The sequence below is a fragment of the Equus caballus genome, chromosome 14 (genome assembly GCF_041296265.1).
Source record: "Equus caballus isolate H_3958 breed thoroughbred chromosome 14, TB-T2T, whole genome shotgun sequence".
NCBI classification, from domain to species: domain Eukaryota; kingdom Metazoa; phylum Chordata; class Mammalia; order Perissodactyla; family Equidae; genus Equus; species Equus caballus.
In genome coordinates, this window is record NC_091697.1 from 40,104,685 (window position 1) to 40,121,411 (window position 16,727).

General features: G+C 48.1%; 1 protein-coding gene across 2 annotated transcripts in view; it reads right to left on the minus strand.

Moving 5' to 3' along the window:
* The window catches only part of GALNT10 (polypeptide N-acetylgalactosaminyltransferase 10), a 215,614-nt gene that overhangs the window by 185,044 nt on the left and 13,843 nt on the right, over window positions 1–16,727 (minus strand). Inside the window, exon 1 of one of the 2 annotated variants that reach the window (XM_070232998.1) lies at window positions 4,661–4,856. The exons of the other annotated variant lie outside the window; for it this stretch is intronic. The gene's annotated coding sequence lies outside the window, so the exon portion shown is untranslated. Of the gene's footprint in view, window positions 1–4,660; window positions 4,857–16,727 lie in introns of those variants that run through there. 2 annotated transcript variants of the gene reach the window in all.

Here is a 16,727-nt window from a genome sequence, read left to right on the forward strand (position 1 = left end):
TCTGCCCCTCTACCTCCTTGTCCACCTGGACTTCATCCCATGATGACACACAGCCATCACGGTACCCCCCACCCTCCTGCTCCAATGTTTCAATGGATCACAATTGCCTCCTGGAATCAAATTCACACTTCTTAGCCTGATTCAAGGCCCTTTGAGAGTTGATTTTCATCACCCTTTCTCTCACCATTCCTCCTGAAGAATACTAGGCTTTAGTCAAGAGATCCCAAGACCGTTCTCCCCTCTGCATGTTCCTCTCACCCTATGCTGTTCCCTTCAACTGTCATTCCCCTTCTGCCATCTTTGTTTCTGAGGCTGTGAATACTCCTCAAGGCCCAACTCAAAGGGTAACTCCTCCGTGGTGCTTTCTGGCGCAGAGTCAACAATAAACGTTTTCACTTCTTGTTCTATAACACCCTATTTACAATTCTTTTATGATCCTTAACACCTCCTATCTTATGCTCTACTTGGGAGGCAACTTAGCCTAAAGGTTAAGTATGTGCACTTTGGAGTCAGACGTGGGACTAAATCCAAGTCTGCCACGTCCTAGCTGTATGAACTAGGGAAGTTACTTAACTTCTCTAAGCCTCAATTTCTTCACCTGCAAAATGGGGAAAATCTACATCTGAGGGATGTTCTGAGGACTAAATGAGATCATGCCAATAAAGCATATAGTGCCTGCAATAATTATTATTCTCAGAACACACGCCTTCTGCCCCCTCTTCAACAGACGTGAGCCCCCTGAGAAGACCGTCCACGTGCGACGCTTCTACCTTCCCTTCTATCCCTTCTAGGACCTAGTATGGTGCCCCACACAGTGTTTTTCTCAAATTATGTGAAACTATTTCCAAACCAAGAGGCAATACGATATTAAATACGCTCTCATTCATGTTGGTACCACATTCAGGTTCTACAGGATTCTTAAGGTTTACTGCATTTGTTACATATTCAACATTCTTCTTATCCCTGGAAACTCCATATGCTCCAGATTTTATTAGACAATACTGATGCCTCATCAGGAAAACAAAAAAGCCACAGCTATGGACTGGGAGAATATATCTGCAAGCCACATGTCAGCCAAAGACTTGTATTATAGAATATATTTACTTATTTTTTTTTCTTTTCCAAGGAAGATTGGCCCTGAGCTAACATCTGCCAATCCTCCTCTTTCTGCTAAGGAAGACTGGCCCTGAGCTAACATCCGTGCCCATCTTCCTCTACCTTATATATGGGACACCTGCCAAAGCATGGCTTGCCAAGCGGTGCCATGTCCACACCCGGGATCCGAACAGGCGAACCCAGGGCCACTGAAGCGGAACGTGCGCACTTAACCACTGCGCCACCGGGCCAACCACTACAGAATATATTTTAAAAACTCCCCAAATTCAACAATAAGACACATGCCCCAATTAAAAATTGGCAAAAGATTTCAACAGACACTTTACAAAGGATACAAAACAGCCAATAAACACAAGAAGAGATGCTCTTCAGGAGAGCATGTAGATGTCACGTGAGAAATCTAAATATCATTTCTTCACACCAACTAGAATAGCTAAAATTAAACACATCATTCCAAGTGTTGTCGAGGATGCTGAGCAACTGGAACTCTCATACACTCATGGTGGGAATTCAAAATGAGACAACCACTTTGGAAAACAATTTGGCAGTTTGTTAAAAAATTAAACATAACACCTACCATACTAACTAGCTATTCCATTCTTTTGTAGGTATTTACCCAAGAAAAACAAAACTACATATCCACACAAAGACCTGTATACGAATGTTCATAGCAGCTTTATATGTAACAGCCAAAAGCCAGAAGCAACGAAAACGTCTACCAACAGGTGAACGGACAAACAAATTACCGTGCAGCCACATCATAGAATACTACTCAGCAATAAAAAGGAACGAGCTATCGATACACACAAGAACATGGATGAATCTCAGTGTTATCATGTTTAGCCAAAAAAAAAAAAAAACACGCAAAAAAGAACAGAAACTGGGGGCCGAGTGGTTAAGTTCGTGTGCTCCGCTGCAGGCGACCCAGTGTTTCGTTGGTTTGAATCCTGGGCGCCGACATGGCACTGCTCATCAGACAACGCTGAGGCAGTGTCCCACATGCCACAACTAGAAGGACCCACAACGAAGAATATACAACTATGTACTGGGGGGCTTTGGGAGAAAAAGGAAAAAAATAAAAATCTTTAAAAAAAAAAAAAAAAAAGGAACAGAAACTGTATAAGTGCTTCTACATAAATTTCCAGAAAATGCAAGCTTATCTAGAGAAAAAGCAGGCATGCGGTTGTGCAGAGACAGAGGAAGCGATAGGTTACGGGGCACAAAGAACCTTTTGGGGATGACAGAAACGTTTATTACGATTGTGATGATGGTTTCACAGGTATAACATAGGTTAAAAGTGATCAAGTTACACCCTTTAAAGCGTGCAGTTTATTGTACTTCAAATACACCTCAACAAAGCTGTATAAAAAAAAAGCACTAATGCTTTTTAAAAAAATCTTTTCTGAAAAACAAAATACAGCAAGCACACCGTTCACTGGGAAAGCAAGCAAAGCCTGAGGTTGCTCCGAAAGCTGCTCTTGAGAGCTGTCTCAGCATAAAGAGCGGCAGGAAGGCCAAGAGGCAGGAAATTAGGCAGACAGGCCTCAAGTTGCAGCAGGGCCTGCCATAAATGTGGTTTGGATATCACTGGCTTTTTGAGGCTGGCTTCATGGCAAAGCTGGTTATTCATGCCCAAGTGTCTGGCAGTCCAATACTTCGAGCCTGAGACAGAGGCCAGGTTGCATTCCTGCGGACTTTTCTCTCTTCCTGCATGCATTTTGAAGAGATTCCTGGGTGCCCATGAAGGCTTCACCCCAAAGCAGAGGGATAACGGGAGACTTCAGGCATGGCTGGAGGCCTAGAGACACAGATCAAGGAAGAAAGGAGAGGCAGAGCTTCTGCCTGGCTCTGGGCGTGAATGTGCAGACTGAGCACCGGCACGACCCTAGGGGCGCCACTCATGCTCCTGGAGGGCTGCATGGAGGGGGGAAGAAAAGTGCCCCTGAGAAGCTGAATTCCCTGCTCCAGTCCTACCTCCAGGAAGTACTAGGCCTTCCCAGTGCTCCTTCATCAAATGTTATTTTAAGAGAAAAGCTTAAAAGTGAAATGTCAGTGGAATTGGCAAAGGAGGAAAGTGCATCCTTTATCTTGCCCATTCCTCAGGCTCACCCCGATTCTAGCCCTGGTCTGTTAGTACCTTGCACTGGGTCTCTCTGGAAGCCCCTTCACCTCCAGGTGCCCTGGTTTCCCTGACTGTTGGATGGGAAGATAATCCCTACCCTGCCCACCTCATTCATTTTACACACACACACACACACACACACACACACACACAAGCGCCCAAAGGACTGAAGCACACATAACCCCGAGAATCCTGGAACAGAGGGCTCAGACTGGCAGACCATGGCCAAGACCCAGTGGGCACAGATGGCTTTACTTGGCTCACACAATATTTAAAACTCAAGAGAGTCCATCCAGAAGTCTGTCTTTTCTTGAAAAACCCAAAGATCTGGCGTCACTGAACCCACATTCCCAAGCAATCGGCTGGAGCTGAGTAAAAAGCAGTCTTTTCTCACTTGCCCACAGTCCCCACCAGAGACCCCTCTACTCAGTAGGTCATTGGCCTGGGCCTGTGGGCATTTGGGTCAGCTCTTTAGTCAGTGAGACAGGGACCTGGACTTCATCTAGTCCAGACTACCCCTCACCCAGGACATACAGTGACAGGCCCCTAAGATGGCCTGAGCCTTGACCATTTCTCTTGATGAGGGAACTTATTATCTTTGAGGACGCTCATTGGTAGGATTCCATTTGCGGGAAAGTTCTTCCGTATCTCCAGTGGAAGGTCTTTCCCACCCTCAGGTCTGGGTTCTGCTCTCCTTTCACGTCCCTCTCCCCGCCATTCCAGCACTTCAGGCATTTACAGCCACTGGTTCTTCTATGGAAACCTAAATGCCCAGGGTCTTCAGCCCTTCCCTTTAGACATCGCTTGGCATCCCCAGGGCTTTCCTCTGAACATGCTCCACTTTATCTGGGTCACTTCTGGAGCTGGTGGATTCTCCCTTCCCATTTTGTCCTAGCGGGCAGGTCAAATTAATTCAAACACATGTGCCAACACAACTTTAAAGAGAGCCAGCATGACCCGGTACTAGAAGCAACAGCAAATATGTTCTGTCGGTGTTAGTCTCAACATCCTCATGTTGATAAAAATAGACCTCACGGCATCAGGCAGGATAACTCACACTCTCTACAAATCATTTCTAAAACAGAAAAATGAAACATCAGGGATTTCCCACATTTAAAAAAAAATTACATAAGTCTTGGAGTGAAAGTAATTGTTTAGAATTTAAAAAATAAGTGGCTCATATTCTCAGGTTAAGTACTTTATATGGAAAGGAAATAAAAAAGATGCCAAGATTCCCCAGTTCAGACCTAAGGTTAGAACAAGCACAAAAATTCTCTCTCCTGTGCTTCTCCTGGATTTCTGAAGATCAACATCTTGGGAGCGGAAAAATCGCAGGGCCTTTATTTCATCTCAGAGTGTGTGTGTGAGAGAGAGCGAGACAGAGAGAGAGAGAGAGATTGAGATCTTGAAGAAGTCACTTACTTTCTCTGGATCTCACTTTCCTGTTTTGTAAAGAGGTCCTCAAATCTGCATCAGGAACACCAGGGCATGCACTTCATTAAACATGCAGACTTCCCAGGACACGCAGAGAAATTCTGCATCTGGAAGGCTGGGGTGGGGCCAGGAAGCTGAGGCCCGACAAACGCGCTTGTGCCTGATCCCTCCAGGCTTCTCCTCTAGTGCTAATTAGCATCTAATTCCAAGTCCATTCCTCCACTCTATTATTTGGCGTGCACTCCGGGGAAGGAGGTGTGCTAGGGGCCCGGGGCCATGAAGTAAACATGTCACACAGATGTGGCTCTCAAGGAGCTCACACATGGGGGGAGGAGTGGAAGGAGAGGGGAGGCTGCCAAGGAAACGGACGACTGTCCTGGGATGTGGCCGGGGCTATGACACCCATAAGCACAGGGTGCCAGAGGAACCCACCCAGACTGAGGGGAGCAGGGCGGTCAGGGACGGTTTGCTGGGGGAGGGTGATGTCTCAGCAGAGACTGGAAGCATGCAGAGGACCTGGCCAGGGGAAGCCCAAATTGGTGGCACATCCAAGGCCTGGGGCCCAGGCAGAGAATGTGTGTTTGGGGAGTGGACAGGCCACGGCTGGACCCAAGGGAGCTGGAAGGAGGGCAGGAGATGGTGGCTGGAGAAGCTGGCAGGGGCTGGGTCATGCAGGCCCTGGGCAGTCACCCCCAGAACACTGGATTATATCCTCAAGGCTACAGGGAGCCGTGGAAGGGCTCTGAGCAGGGTAGGAACATGACCAGACTTGTGTTTTAGAAAAATCACTCGGTCTGCTGTGCAGAATACATTGCGGGAGAAGAAAGCAGGAAGAAGCAACTAGAAAAAACAAGGCTTCTGTTCTTGGCTGTAAAGGCTCAGTGTTAGAGGGGCCAGCACAGTGACCGTCAGAACGGTTGGGGGCCCTGACTCTCAGGGAAAATCCCAGGGTTTTGGCTTCTTCTCCCGGGTGCCACTAGTATGATCGCTTTTCCCCGTTGGAGAAACTCAGGGCTGGGAAAGCAGGAACCTCTCCCAACCTACATGCCCACCTGCCTAATTCTGTCTGAGCTGCTTGCTTTTCTTAGGCTCAGAAAAGGAGATGGTCCTGCTAGCTGATCTTAAGGGATCAAGGAACAAAAGCAAGAAGGTTCCAGAAATGGTTCAGAAGATTTGGGAATCTAAATTTGGATTTGGGAATATAAATATGATCTTAATAATAACTTACTTGTGGCTGGCACTCTACAGTTTGCAACACTTTTGAGCAGAACCCCTTTTTGGAGTCTCCCAACCTTCCTGGGAAATAGGCACTCCCATCTTACAGAGGAGGAAACTGAGGCCTGGAGGGCTTGAGCACATGGTGTAAAGTCAGAGAGAGAGCTGGAAGCAGAGCAGAGGCTAGGAATTCATTCCACGGCTCTTTACTGCTATTGATCCCTAAGCCCACAGGGACTGGAATTAATTAAAACGTCTCTCCTCAGCCCTGGAGACAGCGAACTGAATTCAATGAAAATGATCTGCCCAGCATGGAAGTGTTTCATCTTGAAGTCTTGGGAGGACTTTTGGAATGAGAGAGGGACCTACAAGATGGGACGGGACGGTGCGGGGGAGAAGATGCCGCCAGTCTGTTAGGAAATGTCACCGCTGGCTGGAAACCGCCCACTCCAGGAAGGCTGAGACTGCACAGCGGAGGCCCTTCTCTGCGCTCGCTCCCCACTGAACAGGCTGGAGTGGGGAAGGGAGCTGGCAGGAAGAGCAGAGGGGACAGATCACATGGACTCCTGCCCCTTCCTCTACGCCCACCCCCAGTATTTCTGGTGAGAGCAAATCAGGTAAGTGAAACCAGTTTATCTGTAGAAACGAAAACAGGCTCCAAACTATCACCAAAAAATTGATACCTATTTTTGAGCCCTTACAAAGCGCCAGGCACAAGGCCTGCCTATACAGCCCCACAGTGAATCTTTAGCACAAGTCTGTGAAGCTGGTAACTATTATCTCCCTTTTACAGGTGGGAAAACTGAGGCTCAAAAGGGGTAAGCACGTTCCTTAAAGGTTCACACAACCATGATGAACGACAGAGCCAAGATCCAAATCCAGGCCTTTCTGACGGCTGAGCCTGTGATCTGCTTGAGGAGGGGGTGGTGTCTGAGGCCCCCTCGCCAGGTTTGTTCTGATGGGAAGGAGGGATGCGCTGACTCCGTGCACGTGGGAACTTTCACTGACTTTACCTCCTTTAGAAGGCAAGCTGGAACTCTCTGCAGCTCCTTTACCACCGCTCTCTTGGGATGAGAAAGGAGGGAACAGATAAACCAGCAGACAGGGCTGGGCGCTGAAGGGTTAAAGAACACAGACACCAACTCCACAGGGAAGAGGCAGCACAAGCGCCAATTCCCACAGCCCTCAGGTGCCCGCCACAGCCACCGCCACTGCCTCCCTGGCCCTCACGGCACACCCGGTGATCAGGCAGGCTGGGGGCATATCCTCATTTTCCACAAGGGGGGCCTGACCTGCCAGAAGTCACAGAACATACAAATCTTGTGCTCCGTCAGCATCACCGGGATAGAGAACAGAGCTTTACGCTGAAGCCACTGTAGTTCACAAAGGCTGGGAAGCATAGGAGTGGGGTCAGAGAGGTCTGCCAGACAGACAGAGAATGTGGGAAAAGAGATCTAGCGAGATGAGGAAGAGGAAGGAAATGGGGGTTGCTCAGCCTCAAGGAGGCCTAGTGATGATCTCTTTATCATCCTGGGTGCTCCAAAGCTGCTGGAGTGATTTTTATGGGCAGCCTGCCCAACAGGCCTCTGAGCACATGGGAAAGAAACTAGACAGGAGGTAAAAGGTTCTGGTCTTAGAATTAAAGCATGACCACCCGAGGTTGGGCAGAGGGAAGAATTTCTCACACATGAGGACAGGAGAGGGGAATCTTTCATGAGTCAACAAAATCTAGAAGGGAACAATCTGCCAGGGTCCTCTCACAAGTAAAAAGCAGTTGCTTAGACATGAACATGAAAATATAAATGTAACTGCCAGTAGGTAGGACTTCTAATGCAAATATCATGTTGTTATCCAACCCACCTGGGACATAATTTAATAAGTAAGCCATGATGGACTAGAAGAGGGTCCCAAACAACTCTAAGTGATGCCAGGTCTATGTTCTTTGAAAGGTAGGTTTTCAGTGAGTAAAGTCTTTCCTTAGTAAGCCCAGGAAGTTGCATTTTATTATTATAAATTTTAAATGTTCAAATTAATAACATTCCTTACTGTAAACTAACAAGGACAATGAGGTTGTTTAGATCAACATAAATAATTTGTCCTTAGGAGTTAGAGACAACAGCTTACATCTGCCTCAAAGCATCATTTCTCTGTTTTGCTGTAGTTGTCCAATGTCGAGAAAACCTTTCTGATTTAATGGACAGTAGATGTGTTTGACGAATAAGTAGATGCTTTTTTAATTTTTAAACAGGCTGCCCTACAATCTCAGGGTTCTCTTCTATTAAATAGATGCTGGAAGAATAAGCTGGTGACCTTTGGTATGTAAAAATGCAGTATATAATACCTATAAGTGGTTTTTTAAAAGAAAATTATTCTTATTACAGCTTCAAAAATAGTTAACACAATTTGAAACTATGTTTACAGAATCCCTGACGCACCCACAGGGACCTCCGCAGACAGCAAGTGCTCGACGGGACGGTCTCTGAGGTCCCCCCAGCTCTGGGCCCTGCCTCCTCCCATTACATCTAGAACAGAATAGAATGAAAACCCCAGGGGCAGAAGCTGGCCTGAAGCAAGCAGGCTTTCCACCAAGTGCGCCCCCCACCATTTCACAGGAGAAAGTGAGGAGGGGAAGGAGAGAAGGCGGCAGCTACTGCCACAGACTGGACCTTCTCAGGCAAACCCACATCCACCTACAGCTGCAAAAACCACCAGCCGCAAAAGAGAAAGGGATTTAGATGCACAGAGCTAAGAGGGCTGCCAGATCCTCCTCCTGCTCCAGGGCAGCTGCCTCAGCACTGATAACTCAGTAGCTTCTGGTACAGAGAACACCAGATCCCCCGAACAAGCAATTCAAATACTTGGGAGACCAGCTAACACACCTCCAGCAGCAACATGTACGGACGGCAGATCCGCACAATGCATGCCACGGCACGTTTATGCCTTTCTAACCATGACATGATTCTTTGGCTGTCTATCTTAGGGGAAAGAAAAATCACTGGTCTATCCCACATCTAGAAGAACTAACGGGCTGGGATGATTAGGAAAAAGAAGAAAAAGGAGAAGTTGTCACCTCTGTGTCCCTGGAGCTATTCAAGCCAAGACCAGCCGACTACCTTTGCGGGCTGCTGCGGAAAGGATTCCTCCCCAGGGGAAGACGTTGTGCTGAATGAGGCCTGAGGTTCCCTTCCAACTCAAACTGTTTCTAAAAATAAAAGCAACTCTTTTAAAATTTATTTTTAAAAAACCCACTAGTTATACACGGACGCAACCAGATCTCAGTACCAGCAGCGGTTTAACAGCATCGGCAAAAGCGTTTCTCCCACATGTGTTTTCTCAGGTAGTCACCGCCACCCTGCAACGCGGCTCTTACTGTCACGATCCTCACTGTGGAGGTGGGACGGGGGCTCTGGGGTGAAGGATTGCTCTGAGGTCAGACTGCCGGAGAGCAGAAATCGCTGACAGCTCCAGGCTGCTCTCTGACATTTCTCCTCCTCCTCTTCTTCCCTTTCTGTCTTCTGATGAGTACAGTTTAACGAGGGGAAAATGGAGGAGAGACGTCGCGAATGATCCTCCTCTCCAGGTGACTGAGCTCCTCCCGTCACTCTGTGCACCCGAAGATTCACGACTCACACCCTCGGTGGGTAATCAATACACTGAGATGTGCAATAACTTTTTTTAAAAGTTGGCTCAGGAGTATCTGAATTTTAAAAAGAAAAAATAAGCCCCCTTTTGAGTTTAAAAAAGGAAGTGTTTTAGTCTAAAGTGAGGAAATGGAAGGAGGAAGATTTTCTTTTTCAAAGTCTGTTCTGCCATTCCCATGGGTGGTGAGTGAGTGTGCACTGCTTCTGAGACCACAGTGAATGAAAGCTTTGGATGAGTGCCACAACGAGCCAGCACAGGAGACAAACGCCAGTTCATTAAAGAAGAAGAAAGGATTCATGCTAAAAAAGTCCCCTAAGTTGGTTATCAGATTTGAATTTTCAAAAAGAGAACCAGCTGGTTCTTAATTTTGTTTGGAGGCTGTTGTGACCCTCGGAATTCAGATTAAAACTGATTTTTCTCAAAAATGCTTTAGCAAAGAGGGTGTGGGTGGCAGTGGGTAGGGAGGAGTGACTCCCATCACACAGCCTTTTCTGTATTCCGATTGCTTAAAGAAGCCACAATTCCTCAAAGGACTGGAAGGGAATGAAGAATCTCAAAGTCTTGCGCCAGAGTTTGATGGTTTTCAAAACACACCCTCTCTATCTTCTTTCTGATGGAGAACCCTAGACGAGAAGAGTTGCCAAGCCCTTCCTGTAACAGAGGCTGTGGGAGCCCAGAAAGGTTTAGTAACTGGCTCAAGGACACAGAGCACAGACGTAGATCCTGACTGATCAGTCTGGTGCTCCTTGCTTCTCAATAGGGAAAGCACTTCTAAAGAAAGTTGCCAACTAAAGTTCGGCTTCCTAAAGCCCAGCTTGGCCACCATCTACACTGGGGGGTAATGGGCAGGTATCCCCCAAAGCATTCACACCCTCATGGAAACACAGTAAAAACTGGAAATGGCGAAATCAGTAACTTAAGACCTGCTGGCATGTTTAGCCTGGATAATTGCTTTTCCTTTCAAATTCGTAATCCTACACGTGAAGTGGAGGTGGCTGTAGTTACTACTTGCTTCTCTTATCTCAACCCTTTATAACAAACTAACGCAAAGAACTTGAGAACAGCATAGCTGTGTGTTTGACTCTGAGCTGATGACAGCAGTAGCTGATGCTTACCACACGCCAGGCAGTGCGCTCACGTTAAACAATTTTATATGCATATTACAGAGGAGAAAACTGAGGCAGAGGTTAAAGTCGCTTGCTCAAGGCTCTAAAGCTCTAAAGTAGAGAAGCTGAAATTTAAACCCACAGGGGCCTGTGGTCTTAACCCCTCTGCCACTTAGTAGCTGTGTGATCCTGCATAAGTTTCTTAATTTTTCTAAACCTTACTTTTGTAATCTGTACAATGAGGATAATAACAGCGACCCCATGAGACAGTTCCAAGCAATAAATGAGATATCATAAATGAAGGCTTGGCCTCAGGACTGCCCCCTGCATAAGTCCAAGGACCGTTATTCACAAATGGAGATGTGCTACAAGGCACTCCTGCTTGGCACAGCGCCCGTCACGGTGGGAAGGCTCGAACGCTACCATCAGTATTCATTATCCTTGTACGACAGTGCCAATAATCAGGGTCAAGAACCAAGGGAAGAGCTGCTCATCCGTGAAGGCCCAGCTCGGGTGTCACCTGCTCCGAAGAGCTCTCCTTTGCTGTCCATTCTGACTTAGTTTGCCATGGAATATCTTGGTTCTTATGACCGATTTTGGAGCATGTCCCGCTTCCCTAAGCAGATGTGAACTTCTCCAGGGCAGACACTGATCCATGCCTTGGATCCCCTGAACCACCTATAGTGCCAAGCGCACAGTAGGCCCTCGGGAACTGTAGTGGTTTTAAAACGTCCACAAGCTCTTTCACACTCCTCCCCTCGAGAAGTGGGGTCTGATTCTCCTCTCCCTGCATGTAGGCTGAACTCAGTGACTCGCTTCTAACTAACAGAACAAAGTGTCAATGACAATGCGCAACTTCAGAGACTAGGTCACAGAAGGAACTGTGGCTTCCTGCTTGCTCTCTCTCTCTCAGATCACCTGCTCTGGGGGAAGCTGGCTGCCGTGCAATATGGACACTCAAGCTTCCTTATGGAGCAGTCGAGGCGTTGAGGAGCTGAGGCCTCCCGCCAGCAGCCATGAGAGTGAGCCCTCTTGGAAGCAGATCTCCCACCCCAGTCAGATGACTGAGACGCTCAGATGACTGCAGCCCTGGCCAACATCCTGTCGGCAATCTCATGAGACCTACTGTGAGGCACAACCACCCAGCTCAGCCCGAATTCCTGACCCATACAAACTGTGAGATAATCATGTTTGTTGTGTTAAGCTGCCACATTCTGGGATAATTTGTTATACAGCAATATATAACCAAAACAGGAACCATGTGGTGAGTTAAGCAGCAAGCAGACAACAGGAAAGTAATAGTTAGGGGTAGAAGAAGTAATCCTCAGCCTTGGATGAGAGCTTCCCTATTAGTAACCTAAGAGAGAAATCAGACAGAAGACCCAAGATGGGCTGGTCTCGTGTACTCAGGCTTTCACTGAGAAACCATCACAGGGAGGTAGAGAGGGGCGTGTAGATGGTTTAAGCTAAGGCTGGCTGAAGAGCTCAGCACTCCACTCCTAGGAGACAGGGCGGCTGACCTGACCAGCTGAGGGCCCAGCTCCACCCCTGCTGTGCCTACTGCAGTCCCAGGGCCGCACTCCAGCTACACAGCCCTCCTCCAAGTTCCCAAAGGGACCAAGCCCCTTCCTGCCCTCTTGCCTTTGCACTTGGAAGGTCTGCCTCCTAGCATCCCTTTCCTCTTTGGTTCATTTCTTTCTATTCACTGAATTTTAAACAACTTTTTGTTGTGAAATAATTTCAAACCTACAGAAAAGAGTCAAGAATAGCACAACGGGGGACTGGCCCGATGGCACAGTAGGTAAGTCTGCAGGCTCCGCTTTGGTGACCCGGGGTTTGTGGGTTCAGATCCCAGATGCAGACACATGCACCGCTCATTAAGCCATGCAGTGGTGGTATTCCACATACAAAATAGAGCAAGACTGGCACAGATGTCAGGGATAATCTTCCTCAGCAAAAAGAGGAAGATTGGCAACAGATGTTAGCTCAGGGCCAATCTTCCTCACCAAAAAAAAAGACAAGACTAGCACAATGAACTCCTATACATCTTTCTTCCATGTTTGCTGTTACCATTTTCCACATTGGTTTTGTCATTCTCTCTCTCCCTCCCCATCTATTTATAATTTTTTTCTGAAACATGTGAGAGAAAGTTATGATGATAACCCTTTATTCCTAAATTCTTCAGTGTGTATTTCCTAAGAAAAAGGACATCAAAATCAGGAAACATAACAGTGAGACAATACTATTATCTAATCTACAGTCCATATCCAAATTTTGCCAGCTGTTCCCACAATGTCCTTTACAGCTAATTTTTTCTTTTCTGGCTCAGGATCCAACCCAAGACCGTTCACTCATTTTCTCATTTATCAAATTTGTCATATGCTAGGCACTGTGTAAAGCACTGGGGATATCAAGTAATGAGGGGAAAAACAGACACAGCCACTGTCCTCACAGTGCTTTATCAAATTATTAATTAATCAAATAATCACACTAATTGTAAGTCTGTGTAATCACAAACTAAGACATACTTTAAAGAAAAAAGCCCCATTGGGGTGAGGGCTGAGGGGAGGGAAGGGAGTCAGAAAGTGCCCCCGAGGTTGAGACACCTTAGCTGAGATCTGAAGGGTGACACAGTGTGAGCCAAGCCGTGTGTGTGTGTGTGTGTGTGTGTGTGTGTGTGTGTGCATGTGCGTGTGTGTGCACGTATGTGGTGGGGTACCTGGAAGAGAACTCCATGCAGTGAGACTGACATGTGCAAGGGCTCTGTGCAGGGGAACCCAGGCCTTGTTCAAGGTCAGGGTCGGGGGAGCCTCAAGTTGGAGTTCAGTATTTACCTAGAACAACAGGAAGCCAGTGGTGTGTTCCCAGGACAGCCAGTGGCTAATTTACACTTCCAAAAGCCCACTCTGCTGCTGTGTGGAGAAAGGTAAGGAAAATAATATGGGTCAACTATCCCTTAGGCTGGATTTCAGAATCCAAAAGCTTTTTTTATAACTTTTTTAAACAACTCATTTAGCAACAAAACCTGACATGAATGAACATGAGGCCACTTAAACAGTCTTTACTTATCCACTTAGTGTGAATATTCTTACATTTCTGCCACAGAAAAAAATGATGTGTTCTAATTAAAGGGAGCCACTGTGGACCCCCCACTGGGGCTATCACATACTACAACATATGCACTATATTAACCTTCCGAAATCAGAAACATTCTTGTGTCACTTATCGGTTTACTGCCTCTCAAATTCAAATCCACCATCATTGACTGCCATGTGAAAATGGATCTGGGCCCGTCAAACACTTTTCCCATGCCAGCTAACATGATGTTAACAGTGATTAGCAGAAGATGCCGGAGAGACATTGCTGGAGAAAGGTTTTTTCCTCATCCTGGTTCTGGTGTGCTTGCCAGGTGGGCAGCACGGCAGCTTCTGTGGCGCCAGGCTCCTGTGGCAGGCACACCTTCTCCACTGTCCAGCTGCAGCATCTAGTGGTCAGTGGCTTGCCCCAGCATGCACTCCCCTTGGATGGTTTTGTAGCCCAATGCCTTCCATGAGATGCCTCACCATGAATGGCTTTCCCCTGCACCTGTCACAGGTGTGGCACCACAGTACCTCTCTGCCATTCAGGAGGCATGGTAGTGCCCCCTCCAACGAAGTCAGAACCTCAGCCTGGGGCCTCTTCCTCGAGCCCTCTCTCTCAGCCCTGGGAGGGGCTCTTCCTCAGGAGTTCTATTCCGAGGGTGATGGGGTGGGGAGTACGCTCCCTGGTGCTCTGTCTCAGCCCTCAGGGTAGTGGCTGCTCCCACATCTGCTATTTCTACACTCTGTAGAACGTATTTAGGGCTCTTTGCTCCACAGCAGCCAATCCTTCAGTCCTCCGATCCCCTGTCACGGTTAACAATTCTTTATATTAAACGTTCTGTGTTCAGATTACTGGGTGGTTTCTCCCTCCTGACTGAACCCTGACTAACAGGATTCCGAATCCTCAAATGTGCCTCATGCAGAGGGTTTAGGCTAAGGGATTCTGGCCCCAAAATAGCAGCATCTATGGACCAGTTTTTACACGGCAGCCGCTATTCCAAGTGCTCTGCGTGTGTGAACTAACTTAATCCTGGTAACTATCCTGTGAGGTGGGTACTGTTATTGCGTTCATTTTAAAAACCAGAGGAAACAAAGAGATTCAGTAACTTCCAAAGTCACACAGCTAGGATTCAAACCCAGGCAAACCTGTGGCCTTATAAGCCGGGGCGGGGCGGGGGCGCAGCAGTGAGGAAAGAGGCAGCAGTGGGGAGACCAGCTCAAAGGGTACCGAGCGTCCACCACCACGCTCTCGGGGCCCCGTGCCCACGCCACTGACTGCTCGCGTCCCATGCCCTGGAACTATCTGCCTAGCGGTCCAGCTGGTCCTCAAGGGCAGAGACCATGTCTTTTCCTCCTGGAATGTCAAGTGCTTAGCAGAGAGCCAGCCTGGGCATGTTCCGGATTCAGTCAAAAGCTGCTGGATAAATGACACGTTGAACGAAGTAGAACTCCAGACTCTCATGCCAGCTATACAACAGGCTGAGCCTTCTGAGTTATGCCTCAAGCTTGGAGCGCTCCGGCCTTGCGAGTCCTGACCTGGGAGCTCCTCTGTCTCCCGGCCCTCGACGGCAGACACCTGACAGTAGCTGACAAAATGACCTCCTGTGTCTTTTTCAACTCTTGGACTCCGGGACCGTCAGAAAGCAAATCTGGTCATGTGACTTCTCTGCTAGACCCCCTTCATGCCTCCAGGAACTGCAGGGTGGGTCTAGTTTATGGACCTGACCCCACCTGCCTCCGAGCCTCTCCCAGGCCCACTCCTGGCTTTACTCCTCAGGGGCCTGCAACACTGAACTTGGGAGACCCTGCACACCGCGTGCTGTTTTCCCCACTCTGGGCTTTTGACTTTGACTTCCCTCTGCCAGGAATCCCTGCGCCCCGCATCCCACCCCATCCCCTTCCCTGCCTGGCTAAGCCACCCCACTCACCTTCCAAGACTTAGGCCAGGATTCCCTCCCTCAGGAAGCCCTTCCTGCTCCACTCGCTCTGCCCACCTGAACTAACTGGCTCACATATAACACAGAGAGAGATCCTGCTGTATTCTGACCAGCAGGTTTGGTGTATAGCACCAATGGTAGTGGTGAAGGCTCAAGACTGCAGGCCAATCCCAGCTCCATCAGTGACCAGCTGTGTGACCTCGGGGGAAACCTTTCCTCTCCCTGGTGCTGAGTGCCCTCATCTATAAAATGGGGGCATTTATGAGGTGTATGCCACTGAGCTGCTGTGAAGATTAAGAGAATGTATGTACAGTGCTTAACACTGTACTTGGCAAAAGCAGCCTGCAAAGCAGTTACTATTATGAGTCTGTGAAGCTCAGAGGCTGGAAGTTACCCATCTTCATGGCCTCACTACCTGGCATAGCATCTGGACCACAGCAGGGCACAGCAGATGAATGAATGGACCCATTTTCCCTCCACTCACATAGGCTCCAAACTGGTCCCCTGACCTCCAGTGCCTCCTGCACTGCTATATCCACCTTTCTGAGGCACATCTCTGATCAGGTCATCCTCTGCGCAAGATTATCGACGGCTTCTCTGCTTCCTGAAGTCCAGCCTCCCGATCAGAGCCTCTATGAGCCTCTCTCACCTCCCTGCAGTTACTAACAGACAGCTGAAGGTTCAGTGACCCCAGCTCACTCCCTGTTCCTAGAATAGGTTCCCCCCTTTCCACCACCGAGAGGCCCACATCCTAGTACGCAGGATTCGCTGAATTCCCAACTTTCCTCGGGACCACCTTGAAAGTCAGCACCTGTCGGAAGTGTGACCTCCTCCTCCTGGACCCCACACCACCTGACCAGCCCCTACCGCTGTACTAAGCACGCTCTGTTTTGTGCACCACATCACTGTGGGCTTGGCTATGTCCCCTGTGGGCCAGGAGCCCTCCGAAGCCAGGGGCCACTTTCTGTACCTATCACACAGTAATCCCCCAAATCAATTGAGTTGGGACCCAGAACAAAAATAAATTGTTGAAATCAATGTAGCTGGAACTCAGAAAAAGAAAGATAATACAGTA